At 42.3% G+C, this 17254-nt stretch overlaps 1 pseudogene; it reads right to left on the minus strand.

Moving 5' to 3' along the window:
* LOC125484647 overlaps positions 1–16979 on the minus strand; it is a 198935-nt pseudogene extending 181956 nt beyond the window's left edge.
* Positions 16980–17254: the final 275 nt, after the last annotated feature.

Below are 17254 nucleotides of genomic sequence, written 5' to 3' on the forward strand. Positions count from 1 at the left end.
ACTCTCTCCCTATTTATTTCAAAACCCCCTTCCCCTCCCCCTTTTCTGATGAAGGGTCTAGGCCCGAAACGTCAGCCTCTCTGCTCCTATGATGCTGCTTGGCCTGCTGTGTTCATCCAGCCCTGCACCTTGTTGTCTCGGATTCTCCAGCATCTGCAGTTCCTACTATCTCTGATTCGACAAAGAATCCATGTTCAGTTCAAATTCCAAACGTCTTTACGGAAGTCTGTCTGTCCTGAGAATAGAATTTCACCAGAAGTTGAAATTCTTGCATAATTTTCATGGTCAGAATTTCACCATAATCCCATCAAAAGCCAGGATTTCACAGTTTAAAGGTCAGCATCAGTAATTCCAATTTAATTCAGACCAGTATTTGAAACTGAAGACAACTTAACTTGGAGTAGGTGAATCTACAGCAAGTAACACAAGGCTATTTATAGAAGACAACAAAATGTGCAAATTACTTCTTTTCACATCCTTTCTTCAGGTGGCTTTCCAAATTGCTGTAAAAACACTGAATCAAACAGAGCAAAAGGTTAGCTTTCACAGTGAATACACTCAATAATTTTACAGTATTGATTCAAGTCAAGGGCTGTGAACTCAAATTGCCAGCTAGATTCTCTGCTAGATTTTAAAATCTCCAACTCAAGGACCACAACTTCCTTCTTGTTAAAACCAAAAAAATGATCTTGGGTTTTCACCAAATGCATTAAACCTTTTTACATAGGTAGGACAAACAACTGAAAAACTTAAAGGTGGCACATGCCTATGCTAACAAACCAAACACCACACTGATTCTTCTCAGACAACCTTCATTCACGGGTCATGGTTGTTTGACAAAAACATGTGCGCACAGATATTAAAATAAAACAAAATGAGTTACCTTTTCCCTCAGAAATGGAAGATGCCATGGCCAATCTTTCCTATGTCTGCCTGAAAATGTTCCTAAATACCATAAATGTAAGACCATAACACATAGGAGCAGAACTCCACTTTCCTGCCTTTTCCCCATAACCTTTGATTCTCCCACAGGATTAAAAATCTGTCTGTCTTAGCCTTGACTACACATAATGGCTCAACCTTGGTAAACTTCTGAAGTAAAGAATCCAATAACTTCACAATCTTCTGAGACAAAAAATTCTTCTTCCTCTTTGTCTTGAATGTGTGACTCCCTACTTTGAGATTATGCCCTCTGGTCCAAGACTCTCCCTCAGAGAGAAACAACATTTCTGCATCTACCCTGTCAAGTTGCCTAAGAATCTTATATATTTCAATAAGGTCTCCTCTCATTCTTCTCAATTCTGATGAGTACAGGTCCAATCTGCTCAACATCTCTTCATGAGGCAGTCTTTCCAGACCTGATATCAGACTAGTGAAAATTGTCAGAACTGCCACCAATGCCAAGATATATTTCACTAGATTATGGAATGAACTGTTCACAGCTGTAGCCTTACTATTATCTTGTATTAGATTTAGCAAAACCTCCCTTCTTTTAGGCACCATTCCCATCGAAATAAAGGTCAACATTTCATTTGCCATTCCTATGACCCAATGAATTTGGATGCTAGCTTTTTGAGATTCATGGATGAGCATTCCCAAATCCCTCTGTTCCATAACTTCCTGTAGTCTTTCTCAATTGAAAAAAATTATCTCCTTTTTTTTCCTGCCAAAGTACATAACCTCATATTTCCCGACATTATATTCGATGTGTCAATTCTTTTGCCCACTCATTTAACCTCTATATATCCCCCTGCAGAAACTTTGTATCATCCTCACAACTTGCCTTCCCACCTACTTTTGTGTCATCGTACTTCAATTTACCTTAGGATCACTTGAAGCATGACATGCTATGAGAAGCAAACTGCTCAATGCCACTCAGTTATATTTTATTTAATATTAACCTAGATACTGAGGTGTCTGAGAAATGATGTTTAAATACAATAGTTCCTGTAATCATAATACTTTACATTCTTTAATGCTACAAAATCCATGTATAGTTTCTTATATCATGAGGGATAATGTAAGCATTGGTTCAAGAGGTAAAATATGCTGCTGGAGGCAACATACATGTCAGTTATGAAGTCAGAAGTCCACATACATGATATCAACCATCCAACTCTTATTACCGCTTTCTGCTACTTCATAATCAAATTGGTCCAATGTGATATCCTTTGGCAGATCCATGCTGACCATCATTTATTAGCCCTGGATGACATTTTTTATTCTTGATTATCTACCTGGATGGTAAATTAACGATGGGGAAGAGTGGATGAACCCAGAAGGATGTGTTTCCTGAAATTTCTGCATTTATGTTCTTAACACCATGTTCCAGTTATAGTTAGCCAGAGCTGGAGAAGATATAGGAGGATGGAGCTGTGTGTGATCAGAGTACAGAGCCAAGCAACATCAGGGAACAAGGTTCAGGTGCTGTTAGAGATCAGAGACAGATTCGAGACCTGATCGCTGACATTTAAGATAACATTTATAAATTCCGTGTGGTCCGTGCGTACATACACTCGTTCAATGTTGTGACTTTGCTTGCAGTTAGTGTGCTGTGCGACTGCAAGCTGTTCATCCAGAAAACATTTGATGTATTGTAATGTCTGCTTCATAATGGATAAATGTTTTACTCTGTTAACTTGTCATTTTGATTGGAACAGAATCCTGGATTACTCATGGACCTGTTGGGGTTTTGGACAAGTTGTATGTGTTTTATTAAAAAACAAAGACTGCAAACCAAGCCCGGATGATAATGTAATGTCTATTAATGGAATTCACTAACTTCTAGGAGTGTGTGCATTAGTGTGTGTGTGAGTATGTGTTGGTGTGCACGTGTGTTAGTGTGTGCATGTGTCTGTATGAGTGTATGTGTGTGTGTGAACCCCTGGAATGTCACTCTTTGTATGGTGCCAAGGAAATTTAAGAGAGAGACTGCAATAGGCAGAGGTGCCAGGCAACATCATCATCTCCTCTCAGCAGCAAAATGTATCCCATAGGTTATATTCCAGACTGTGGACATGAGTCAAAAAACATGTTTCAATTTTACCCTTCTAGGAATTTACAAATAAAGGTTTAAAAAACTAACAGGAACCCCTGTTCTCTGGGGGCTAGTAGGCTGATGTGCTAATATTGACTAGTCAGTTGGGAACGTTATAGTTCGAATATAGTTATCAGACAAGCCTACACTCAGGTAAACAGAATCTTGCTCTGACTGCTGTAAGTCAGTCACTGTTAAAAAGGAAACAGAACAAAATAATTTCAGCTAAGCTGTGAAACCAAAATCTTTAAATTGACTGCTCAACTTCCAACATCAATGGTATCGGTGTCACCCAAAGTAATAAGCACATTTCACTTCATATTCTTCACAGACAATCCAGAGACTGATCACTATATCATTAAACACTGTCTTTTCATTTAGTCTCACTTTTCATTTCTAGTCTCTGTGTGTATGTGTGTGCACATGTGTGTGTGTGTGTGGATGTGTCTCTGTGTTAGTGTGCTTCTGTGCGTGTGCCCATGTGTTAGTGTGTGTATGCGCAGGACAGTGTGTCTGTGTGTGTGCATGTGTATGTGTGTGTTTCTGTGTGTCAGTGTGTGTGTGTCTGTGTGTGTGTTAGTGTGTGTCTGTCTGTGTGTATGAGAGAATGTGTGTGTCTCTGTGTGTGTTAGTGTGTGTGAGTGTGTGTGTGTATGAGTTTGTGTGCATGGGTGTGTGTGTCTGTATGTTTGTGCGTGTGTCTCTGTGTTAGTGTATTTGAGTCTGTGTATGCGAGTGTGTGTCTGACTGTACGTGTGTGTGTTAGTTTGTGTGTGTTAGAGTGTGTGTGTATTATTGTGCATGCATCTGTTGTGTGTATGTGGGCATGAGTGTGTGTGTGTGTATAAATGTGTGTGAGTATGTGTGTGTATGTGTGTCTGTATATGTCTCTGTGTTAGTGTGCTTCTGTGTGTGTGCCCGTGTGTTAGTGTGTGTGTGTATGCACGGGAGAGTGTGTCTGTGTGTGTGCATGTGTATGTGTGTTTGTCTGTGTGTTAGTGTGTGTGTGTGTCTGTGAGTGTGTTAGTGTGTGTGAGTGTGTGTGTGTGTGAGGTTGTGTGTGTTAGTGTGTGTGTCTGCGTGTTTGTGTGTATACGTATCTCTATGTGTGTGTAATAGTGCGTGTGTGAGTTTGTGTGTGTAAGTGTGTGTGTGTCAGTATGTGTATGTGTTTGTATGAGTTAGATTGTGTGTGTGTGTTGTCAGTATGTGTGTATGAGTGTGTGCATTAGTGTGTGTGTGAGCGTGCATTAGTGTGCATGTGTGTTAATGTGAGTGTGTGTGTTAGTGTGTGCATGTGTCTGTGTATGTGTGTGTGTGTCTGTGTGTTAGAGTGTGTGTGTGTTTGTGTGTGTGTGTCTCTGTGTGTGTGCAATAGTGTGCACATGTGAGTTTGTATGTGTGAGTGTTTGTGTGTGTTAGTGTGAGTGTGTGTTAGTGTGTGTGAGAATGTACATGCAAGTTTGTGTGTGTGTCTCTGTGTGAGTGTGTCTGTGTATGTGTTATTTTGTTTGTGTGGGTATGTGCATGTTAGTGTGTGGATTAGCATGTTAGTATGTGTATTAGTGAGTGTATGTATGTGTGAGTGTGTGTCTGTGTTAGTGTGTGTTTAGGATCATGTGTGTATTTGTGTATGTTAGCATGTCTGTGTGTGTGTCTCTGTGTGAATGTATGTTAGTGTGCATGTGAGTGTGTGTGTGAGTGTGTGTGTTAGTGCATGTGTTTGAGTCTGTGTATGCGAGTGTGTGTCTGAGTTTACGTGTGTGTTAGTGTGTGTGTTAGTTTGTGTGTGTGATAGAGTGTGTGTGTGTGTTATTGTGTGTGTATGTGTGTGAATGCGTGTAGGTGTGTGTTAGAACGTCTGTGAGTGTGTGTGTGTTTGTGTGTGTGTGTGTGAGTATGTGTGAGTGTGTGTGTGCTAGTATGTGTGTGAATGTGTGTGAGTATGTGTGAGTGTGTGTGTATTGTAGAGTATGTGTATATTAGTATGTGTGTGTTAGTGTGTGGGCGGGGCTGTGTGTGTGAGTGTATGTTGGTGTGTCTGTGTGCGTGTGTTTGTCTCTATGTGAGTGTGTGTTAGTGTGTGTTTGCATGTGTGTGTGTATGTTAGTGTTTGTGTGTCTGTGTGTATTTGTGTGTGCTTGTGTGTGTATGTTAGCATGTATGAGTGTGTCTGTGTGTGTGTGATAGAGTGTGTGTGAGTGTGTGTGTTTGAGTGTGATGTGTGCTTGTGTGTGTGAGAGTGTCTATATGAGTGTGTGTGTGATTGTGTGTGTGTTAGTTCATGTGAATGTTAGTGTGTGTGTGTTAGTGTATGTTTGCATATGTGTGTTAGTGTGTGTGTGTGTGTGTGAGGTGTGTGTTTGCATTTGTGTGTGTATAATAGTGTGTGTGTACCTGTGCGTGTGCCTGTGTGTTTTAGTGTGTGTGTGCATTAGTGTGTATGTATGTTTTAGCATATGTGTGTGGGGTGTGTGTGTTTGTCTGTCTGTGTTTGTGTGTGTGTTTGTGTGCACATTACTGTGCATATGGGTTAATATGTGTGTGGGTTGTGTGTGTCTGAGTGTATGCTAGTGTGTTTGTGTGTGTGCGTGTGCTTCTGTATGTGCGTACCTGTTTGTGAGTGTGTGTGCATTAGTTTGTGTGTATTTATTTGTGTATGAGTGAGTGTGTCTGTGTTAATGTGTGTGGGGGTGTGTGTGTGCATGTGAGTGTATATAAGATGGTCTATGTGCATGTGTGCATCTGTGTATGTGTGTGCCTGTTTGTGTATGTGTGTGTGTGTGTCTTAATGTGTGCATTTGAGTGTGTGTCTCTCTGTGTCTGTGTATCTCTGTGTGTGTGTTATTGTGTGTCTGTGTGTGTGTGTATGTGAGTGTAAGTGTGTTGAGTATTTGTGATAGTGTGTGTATGTGTTATAGTGTGTGTATGCATGAATGTGTCAATGTGTGTGTGATAGCGTGTGTGTATGTGTGTGATTGTGTGTATTTGTCAGCGTGTGTGCTAGTGCGTTTGTAAGAGTGTGTATGTGTCCGTGTTTGGGTGTTTCTGTGTGTGTGTGATACATTGGAGGCCTCACTGATGATGTTACCTAGCATGGTGATGAAACGTCTGAACAGAAACAAGCCAGCTCAGCGAGCAAGTCAACAACCTCACACATTAACACAAATACGTATTGACACACGCACAATCACACACAGGCACACACATCCTTGCATACTCACCCTTGCACACACACCCTTGCACACACACACTAACACGCTCTCTCTCACACACACTCTAACACACATGTACACGAACACACACTCACAGACACACACTAACATACACACACACACACACACACACACTCTTACGCAGATGCGTTCACATGCGCGCACACACACACAATGCACACACTCACAGACACACACTAACACACACACATATTCTTATACACAGACACAACCACACACATTAACATGCACACTAATGCACACACACTCACACACACACACTAACACACACACACTCACACACACATCCTCACACAAATTAAAAACATTCACTCCCGCAGAGACACACGCATGCACACAGACATGCTAACGTACACTCACATACACCCTACAAACGCACTAACACATAAACACATGCACACACACACTCTAACACACACTAACACACACGTACACTCAGTCACAAACAGGCACACACACACTCATACACTGACACTCAAACACACACATTAACACACATTCTCACACACACAGACACTAAAACACACTAACACACACAGAGAGACTCACAGACACACACACACTAACATAGACACACACACACACTAACACACATTCTAACACATACACTAACACACAGAGACATGCAGACATACACACACACTCTAACAAACACACTCTAACACACTCACTTACACACATTCATACACACATTCACATACATACACACACTAACACACACACAGACACACGCACACACAGAAACAACAATGTATGCTCACATATCCCACACATGCACACACTAACACCAACACACTTACACACACACTCACACATAGTTACACACACTCACACATACTTGCACACACTCACACACATAAACAGACATACACACCGACATATCACACATACACACAGACACCCTAATGCACGCGTGCGCACACACACACATCCTCACACACAGTAACATTTACTCACAGAGAGACACACACACAGACACGCTAATGTGCTTTCACACATGCACCCTCTCCACACACTAATACACAGACACACTAACTCTCACACACACTAACACGCACACACTCATAGATACTCGCGCACACTCATACACAAACACTCATACTCACACACAGACACGGACACATGCGCACAGATACACTAACATGTACTCACACACGCAACTCCACAGACGCACTAACATACACATACACACACACACTAATGCACACACACACTAACACACAGACTCACTCACATACACAGGCACACACACACTTCCACATAGACACTCAAACATTCACAGTAATGCACACTCTTACACGCACACTCTAATACATACAGTTACACACACACACTCAAACACACACACACATGCACACAGTCACCTACACACATGCACACACTAACACACACACACTCTAACATGCAAGCACACAAACTAACACACACATGCAAACACACACTAACACACACATGCAAACACACACTAACACACACACACTAACATACACATACACTCAGCCACAAACAGACATGCACACACTCATACACAGACACTCAAACACACACACTAATGCACACACTCACACACACACAGACACTAAAATGCACATACTAACGCTAAAACAAACAGACTCACAGAAACACACACTAACATAGACACACACTCTACCACACACACTAACGCACACGGACATACAGACACACACACTTTAACAAACACACTCACACACTTGCTTACACACGTTCATACACACACTCACATACATACACACATACTAACACACACCCAGCACCATTGAAACCAGAAATTGATGTCCTGGGGATTTGTTTCAGATATATGCTGTCCAGTTCTAGTCACCCAGCTATAGGAAGGATATTGTTAAGCTGGAGAGAATTCAGTAGAGATTTATGAGGATGTTGCCAGGTATGGAAGGTTTGAGTTATAAGGAAAGGCCGGATAGGCTGGGACTTTTTCACTGGAGCTTAGGAGGTTGAGAGGTGATCTTACGAAGGTTTATAAAATAATGACAGCTATAAATAGGTTAATGGTAGTTGTCTTTTTCCTAGGATGTGAGATTTCAAGACTAGGGGGCACATTTTTAAGGTGAGAAGAGAGAGATTTAAAAATTGCTATTACGAGGGGGCATAGTTTTAAAGTGAGTGGAGGTAGATATAGGGGAGACGTCAGAGGTAGGTTCTTTATTCAGAAAGTGGTCAGGGCGTGGAATGCATTGCTGGAGAGGATAGTGGATTCGGCCTCATTAGGGGCATTTAAGCGGCTATTAGATAGGCATATGGATGATAGTATAAGGTAGGGGTGGAGGTTAGATAGGCCTTAGGATTCGGGTAAAAGTTCGGCACAACATCGTGGGCCGAAGGGCTTGTACTGTGCTGCATTGTTCTATGTTCTGTGTTTAAGACATGAGGGGCAAACATTTTACACAGAGGGTGGTCCACATGTGGAATGAACTTGCAGAGGAAGTGGTGGATGTGGGTACAGTTACAATGTTTAAAAGACATTTAGATAAGTACACGAATAGGAAAGGTTTGGTGGGATATGGACCAAATGCAGGCATGTGAGACTAGTTTAGTTTTGGATTATGGTTAGCATGGACTGGTTGCACTGAAAGGTCTGTTTTGTTCTGTATGACTCTGTGACCTAACATTTTAATTTACCACTCCTCCCAGCGTTTTTCATTTTAAATAGGAGGATTTGTTGTGATTAAATTTCTTTGTTCTTCTGTAAAAGATGTCCTGTCACTGACATTGCATTGACTAACCTGTTTGCCTCGTTTATCCCTCACTCCTTTTTGAATGAGAGTGTAACAGCTCCAATCCTTTGACATGACACCCTATCAGAGAAAGGTGGGACAATTATGACCAGGCACTTTGCAATTTCCAGGTGACTTTCATTAATATCATAGCTTCATTCAGCATGGAAACAGACCCTTCGGTCCAACTGATCCAATGTTTCCCTTCTGGGCATGATACTTACTTGCAAAAGTGTCGATCTCCTCTTTCTCTGTTTTGTACCACATTCTCTTTATTTCAATGCAACATAAAATTTCGGTGGTCCATTTTGAGTTTTGCTAGTACAAGTTAGAATTAAAGAGATGTTAGCATCATCAGGCTTGTTTCAGTTTTGAACGATTCTACTCGTACGGAGCTAACTAGCTGAAAAGACAGTCTGTACACAGCAGTTATTATCTGTTCTTCCTTCAGTCCACTTCTGCCTCTGAGCCTCATCAACTATCACTGTTCGTTCTCATATTTACTAACCTGATTTCATGGCTAAAAAATCTTCCGTTTGCTGTTTGTCTCTGCAGTCTGCCAAACCACTCTGAGGTTATTATATTGCAAAATTTTGTCATTTGTGACATCCTGAGAGCAGCCTTAATTACAATGCACGATTGCATGGCACACACTCATACTTAGAGTAATTCACCCAAAGGAGCCAAGAGAATGTAAATGTACGAATCTTAGGCAGATTTCTTAGTGTCTAATGCACCGCATTAAGAAAACTTTAAAATTATATTGTGCCTTCCCTAACCTCAGAAAGTCCCAACATTGATACATTCGTAATGTGTTTTTGGATTGTAGCCAGTGTTGCAATGCTAGAAATCTGGAAGTGAATTTTACCACAATGCAGATTAAAAAATAAAACCATGTGATGATGACTGTTTTAGTAATGTTGTTTGACAGGTTAATATTGGCCAGAAAACTTAAAAACATAAAAAATAAGCAAAGAGACCATACTGTCCCTAAAGCATGCTCCACCATTTATGAAAACTGTGGCTAAATTTCTGCATCAACTCCACTTTCTTGTTCAACCCCCATATCAATTGATTTTCTAAGTGCTCATAACCGATTGATCTCACCTGGAACATATCTATTTACTAAAAATATACAGCTCGCTGGGGTAAAGAAGTCCATGCATTCACAACCTTCTGGGTGGAACAAGCTCTCCTCATCTCTGTGCTAAATAGCCAGCCCTTAACCCTGAGACTTCAATTCTTTGTTCCAGCCTCTCTAATCGGGACAAACAGCCTTTCAGTCGATCTCACTAAGAAAGCTAAACATCTGAATAAGATCACACATCATTCTTCTGAACCCAAGGAGCATGGGTTGGCTCAGTGGTTAACACTGCTGTCTCACAGTGCCAGGGACCCGGGTTTGATTCAACCCTCGGTTGATTGTTTGTGTGGAGTTTGTTCTCCCCGTGTCTGCGTGGGTTTCCTTCAGGTATTCCGGTTTCCTCCCACAGGCCGAAGATGTGCAGGTTAGGTGGAATGGCCATGGAGAATGTAGGGTTTCAGGAATAGGGTAGGGGGATGCTGGTCTGGATGGGATGCTGTTTGGAGGGGTGTTATGGACTCAATGGCCTGCATCCACACTGTAGGGATTCTATGATATTAATTAAAGGCCTGCTTTGTCTCTCCTCATAAAATGACTCTCTTAATGCAGGACTTAGTCTACTGAATCCTTGCTGAACCTCACCTCAGCTGAATATATCCTTCATTAGCTCAGTGTCAAATTTTGTTTCGTAGTACTCTAGTGGAGAGCCTCAGGATGTTTTATCATGTTGAAAGATGTTGTCTATGCACCTGAAAGTGTCAAAACTGAAGGTGCCATAGACATCACATACTATGATGATACCATGTGGACTTGTGTTGGACAAAATAGGCTCCCAAAGGAATGAGACATAAGACCTAATCCTTCTCAAAGCCTCTCTCACAGTTGTTATTATTCCGATGCAACCTGTAAACCACATCTTGTTAATTGCAAGAGACTTTTTTAGCTAAATCAGGAAGTGGTTCTCCTTCCCTATTAGCCTTATCTTCTTTGAGTAGCCCTAGCAGGGGTTTGTGGTCTGTTACTCTTACAAATTTATGTCCGTAAACATATTGGTGGAACTTTCTCACACTGGATGACTGCCAAACCTTCTTCTCTCTCTGGGAGTATTCGCACGCTGCATCAGAAAAAGTTCAGGAAGCATTCGCTATTGGGCGTCCCTCTCCACTGGGCCACCTGTGAGCCAACGCTATCCTGATACTATATGGGGAGGTATCACATGTCAGCACCAGATCTTGCTTGGGATCATAGTGTGCCAACACCTCAGATGATGAAAGCTGCTTCTTCACTTCCTCAAAGGTTCTGTCTTGGCTATGAGACCGGAACCAAACTTGTACCCTTAATCTGTAATTGTTATCTGGTATAGGTTCTCAGTCTAGCTGAAGCCTTATGCAAATTTAAGGGCTGGAGTCCAGAGCGAATTTCGTTAAAGACTGGTTCTGCAATCACTGATAAACCCGCATCAGTAGCAACTTTAATTCGGACTGGGTAACCATTTAACCAGATGTTTATTTTGATTGGTTCTGATTTGAATACTGCTAAGCAATTTATCTGTTCCAAACCAGATGTAGGTGGGCATTCCAGGATGTGCACTCTCCTGGATACTGACCTATGAGTTCATTTCTCAGTTCGGGCCTAGTGGACTCTTGCTGTCTTGAGTCTGCATACCAGCAGCAACTACAATGGCCTGCTGGCCTGGGTCCATGTGGCTGAAGCTTGGCTTTGTTTGGGGTTCTGCTATGGGCTGACCTAGAGTCCCTCTGTTCAGTATATGTCCTGAGTGAGGCTATACAAGTTCCATCACTCAGTGGTGTTCCCCAAGCTCAGTTGAGCTGATGAGGGTGTCTACTTCCATTGGAATATCCTGCAACTCATATTCTCCACTTGCCACATTTTCCAATGATGAAGCTAGTTGTAGTGCCTGTTTGAAGTTCATTTGGTCTTCAGCTAGTAGGTGCTTCTCCATGGTCACATCATTAATCCCACTTTCCAAATGGTCTCTCAGCATCTCATTAACGGTTAAACTAAAGTCACATCCCATTCACATTGCCACTGAAATAACTCCACAGAGACCGGTATTCCATCACCGAGTCACCCTCTATTTACACATGGGAAGTCCTTAACACTGATCCATCTGCCTCAGAACCAACTCTCATAGTGAACAAAACCCCTGACACTCCTACTTATATCTGTCAGCCAGGACTGAGAGTGGGGTGGAAGGGAAGGGTAAAACTTCCCCTGTGGGGAACAAAGCAACAGGGTAACATCTATAGAGGTAGATTCCACTGTGTGGAAAAATACGAAAGAAATGGCAGAAAAGGAGAACTCAGGAGAGGTTATTAAAGTCTCCAGCACAGACACAAATAGGAAAGAGTGTTTGGAAAGAGTTAAAAATCAAACTTCAAGCACACTGGATAAACAAGTGACAATGAGATGAGGGATGGTTAATACAGGACTGAAGGTCTTAAATCTGAATGCATGCAGTATAAGAAAGAAGGTAAATGAGCTTGTGGCACAGATCGAAATTGGTAGGTATAACGTGGTGGGCTTCATGGAAACATGACTGCAAGGGGATCAGGCTTGGGAGCTGAATATCCAAGGATATGCATCTTACAGAGAAGGTAGGCAGGTGGGCAAAGGGGTGGGGTTGCCTTATTAGTAAGATATGAAATTAAATCAATGGTAAGAAATGGCGTAGAGTCAGATGGTGTAGACTCTGTGTAGGTAGAGTTGAGGAACCACAGAGATAAAGAAACCATAGTTGGAATTATGTACAGGCATCCAAACAGTAGCCAGGAGCTGGAGCACCAGATATACCAGGAGATAGAAAAGGTGTATAAGAAAGGCAACGTTACGGTGTTCATAGGGGATTTCAATATGCAGGTGGACTGGGAAAATCATGTTGGTAGCGGATTGCGAGAAAAGGAATTTGTGGAACGTCTACGAGATGGCTTTTTGGAGCAGCTTGTGGTGTAGCCCACTAGGAAACAGGCAATTTAGTGTTGTGCAATGAGGCAGACTTGATAAGGGAGCTTAAGGTGAAGGAACCCTTAGGAGGCAGTGATCATAATATGTTTGAAGTTACTCTGAAGTTTGAGGTGGAGAAGATTGAATCAGAGGCAATGGTATTACAGCTGAATAAAGGCAAATATAGGGGTATGAGGGAGGAGCTGGGCAGAATTGACTAGAAGAGGAGTCCAGCAGGAAAGACAGTGGAACAGCAATGGCAGTTTCTGGGAGTAACTCAGGAGAGGCAGCAAAAGTTCATCCCTAGGAAAAAGAAGTATGGTACAGGAACGATGGGGCAACCATGGCTGACTAAGGAAGTCAGGGACAGCATAAAAGCTAAAGAGAAAGCAAATAATGTGACGAAGGGCAGTGGGAAACCAGAGGATTGGGAAGCTTACAAAGACCAACAGAGGGCAATAAAAAAGAAATAAGGAGGGAGAAGATTAAATATGAAGGTAAGCTAGCCAGTAATATAAAGGCGGACCGTAAGCATTTCTTTAGGTATATAAAGGGCAAAGGAGAGGCAAAAGTGGACATTGGACCACTGGAAAATGACACTGGAGAGATAGTAGTGGGCAACTGAATAATTACTTTGCGTCAGTTTTCACGGTGGAAGATATGAGTACTATCCCAAAAATTTATGAGAGTCAGGGGGTAGAGCTAAGTATGTTGGCCATCACCAAGGAGAATGTGCCTGAAAAACTGATTGGCCTGAAGGTGGATAAATCGCCTGGACCAGATGGACTACACCCCAGAGTTCTAAAGGAGAGAGCTGAAGAGATAGTGGAAGCATTAGTGGTGATCTTTCAGGAATTGCTGGAGTCAGGGACGGTCCCAGAGGACTGGAAAATCACAAACATGACACCCCTGTTTAAAAAGGGAGTAAGGCAAAAGACTGGAAGCTACAGGCTGATTAGCCTAACCTTGGTCGTGGGTAAGATTTTCGAGTCCATTGTGAACGATGATATTTCTGAATACTTGGAAGTGCATGGTAAAATAGGGCAAAGTCAGCATGGCTTCATCAAGGGGAGGTCATGCCTGACAAATCTCTTAGAATTCTTTAAGTAACAAACAATTAGACCAAGGAGAGCCTATGGATATTATCTACATGGACTTCCAGAAAGCCTTTGACAAGGTGCCGCACAGGAGGCTGCTGAGTAAGATAAGGGTCCACGGTGTTAGAGGTAAGGTGCTAGCATGGATAGAGGATTGGCTGTCTGGCAGAAAGCAGAGAGTGGGGATAAAAAGGGTCTTTCTCAGGATGGCAGCCGGTGACAAGTGATGTTCCACAGGGGTCAGCGTTGGGACCACAACTTTTCACTTCATACATTAATGATCTAGATGATGGAACTGTGGGCATTCTGGCTAAGTTTGCAGATGATACTAAGATAGGCAGAGGGACAGGTAGTATTGAGGATGCGGGGAGGCTGTAGAGGATTTGGACAAGTTAGGATTGTGGGCAAAGAAGTGACAGATGGAGTACAATGTGGGAAAGTGTGAGGTCATGCACTTTGGTAAGATGCATAAAAGCACGGACTATTTTCTAAATGGGGAGAAAATTCAGAAATCTGAAGTGCAAAGAGACTTGGGAGTTCTAGTCCAGGATTCTCTCAAGGTAAACTTGCAAGTTGAGTCAGTAGTTAGAAAGGCAAATACAACTTTGGCATTTATTTTGAGTGGACTTGAATGTAAAAGCAGGGATGTACTTTTCATGAAGGATATACTGGCCCTGGAGCGGGTTCAGAGGAGGTTCACGAGAATGGTCCCAGGAATGAAAAGCTTAACATATGAGGAACGTTTGAGAACTCTGGGACTATACTCATTGGAGTTTAGAAGGATGAGGAGGGATCTAATTGAAACTTACAGAATACTGAATGACCTGGACAGAGTGGATGTTGGGAAGATGTTTCCATTGGTAGGAGAGACAAGGACCTGAGGGCACAGCCTTAGAGTAAAGGGAAGACCTTTTAGAACGGAGATAAGGAGAAACTTCTTCAGCCAGAGAGTGGTGAATCTATGGAATTCACTGCCACAGAAGGCTGTGGAGGCCAGGTCCTTGAGTATATTTAGGACAGAGACAGATAGGTTCTCGATTCTCATTGGATCAAGGTTTATGGGGAGAAAGCGGGAGAATGGGGTTGAGAAACTTATCAGCCATGATTGAATGGTGGAGCAGAGTCGATGGGCTGAATGGCCTAATTTCTGCTCCTATGTCTAATGGTCTTATGGCTCCCTGACTGGACCAGATTAACAGCCCCACTCAGGGAACTCAGATTCTATTAGGTCCACCTGGTTAACCTTGTTCCAATGACTGCACTTACTGTCTGAAACCTTTGAACTCTTATTTAGAAACCCTTAAACTGACCTGAGTAACCTGCTGAAAATCTTGTACTGAGCCCTGCTGGGCGGAGTTGCATATAGTCACCTAGCAACTTAGTGTGTTCTGATGTTAGAGTTCATTTATTGCCGTATTCCCAAATACAGTTGGACACAACAGGAGATGGGTTTTGTCACAACACACATTGTGGTGTCAACAATGAAATCAATGTGACTGTAATTTTTCTGGGTGCTGTCATATCTGTGCACAATTCAGAGTGGGATAAAAATGAAGCAATAACTGTTACAAGATGGTTGAATACATAAATAAACAGCACTGGATTCTGCCAAAGTGTTTGTCTGACTCACATATAATTTTAGACTTGATGGACAATATCACTGCATCAATAATCTATATTGTGATGCCAACCATTAGCTTGCAGATGGCATCCCTAATACACTAACTAGTCAAGGGCAATGAGGACAAAAAAATGTTTGTCTTGCTAGTGATACTTATGAAACGAGACGCAAAAACTTGGAAGGAATAGATCTCACAGGACGAATGAAAGAGGAACAGAAGGATTTGTCTCAGGAGCTTGCAATATATGGTCAAATTGTGATGTCTAATGCAAACCCATCAACTTGTCTCAGAGGTGAGAGTAATATTGCATAACATAGTGATTCTCTAACTAAGTTGCACATTTTATTAAGCTGTATTATTGTTTTTATGAATGTCCCTACATGTTTGAGAATTTGTACAAAAGTTTGGATTTTCTAGTGGGAAGGTGATTTCCTGACTGGGTTATGAATAAATAATTTATTTTATTGTCACATGTACTTCACAGTGAGAAAAACAGTAAAATGCAGTGAAAAGCTTTTCCACTGTTACCATGATCGAGTGCCATTTTGAATAGTTTTAAGAAGAAGAAAAAAATTAAAAGATTACAGTTTAAGGAGAGTCCTGAGACTGCTCATCATCGATGATGCCTGCGCCACCATCCCCTCACCCAGTGCCTTGTCGCTGTCTACACCAGACCCAATCTCTGCAGGTGCTCTGTTTCACCGCGGAGCATATTCTCCTCCGCCGTCGCTTTGTCGCTACCTGCGCCGGACCCACCAACATCAAAGTCACATCTTTTGCCGCTATGCCCAACTCATCGATGGTGCCACCTTCTGCCACCGCTTTGGCACTGCCAGCGCTGGGCTTAACCCACGTGTTGAAGTCGCTGATCCTCAGGTGCCATATTTCACCACTGGGGCCTACCACGCCGACGTCGCCTCCGCTGGTGTAAGCAGCTGCCCAATCTGATGCCGGCTCCCGTAGTCGCCCCAGAAAAGTAAGTAGGGGCTCACTTGCCTTCGCCACGATGTCCGCGCTGGGATTCCTCGCTGCTGCCAATGGTAAGTAAAGCAAGTAAAGAAAAGGAAACAAGAAAAGATATATTAAAAAAATGAAGGGCGGTTGTAGTGGACCAACTTTGCCGCCATCTTGATGATGTCAGCATTTTAATCGGAGGTAGCGCTGTGAGTGCAATATAACGTAGCATAATAGATCCTGCAGAAGACAGCATTTACTATAGCTGAGAATTCTGTTACGGAACAAGCATGAAACACACAAAAAAAATCTCTACTAAAAATGGAAGAGAATGTGTTTATGATTCTTACCTGATGTTCGGAACATGTTCTCCCACTTGAATTGGTGAGCCTGGGAGAAATGCTTTTCATGAGAGCAAGGCTTCAACTCAGAGCCTTCCCACATCCTTTCCTCTCTGAAGATTATGCACACACACACACATAATCAGGATTTAACCTCAACGTGAAG

Source organism: Rhincodon typus, chromosome 13, assembly GCF_021869965.1.
Source record: "Rhincodon typus isolate 14 chromosome 13, sRhiTyp1.1, whole genome shotgun sequence".
In the NCBI taxonomy this organism is placed as follows: domain Eukaryota; kingdom Metazoa; phylum Chordata; class Chondrichthyes; order Orectolobiformes; family Rhincodontidae; genus Rhincodon; species Rhincodon typus.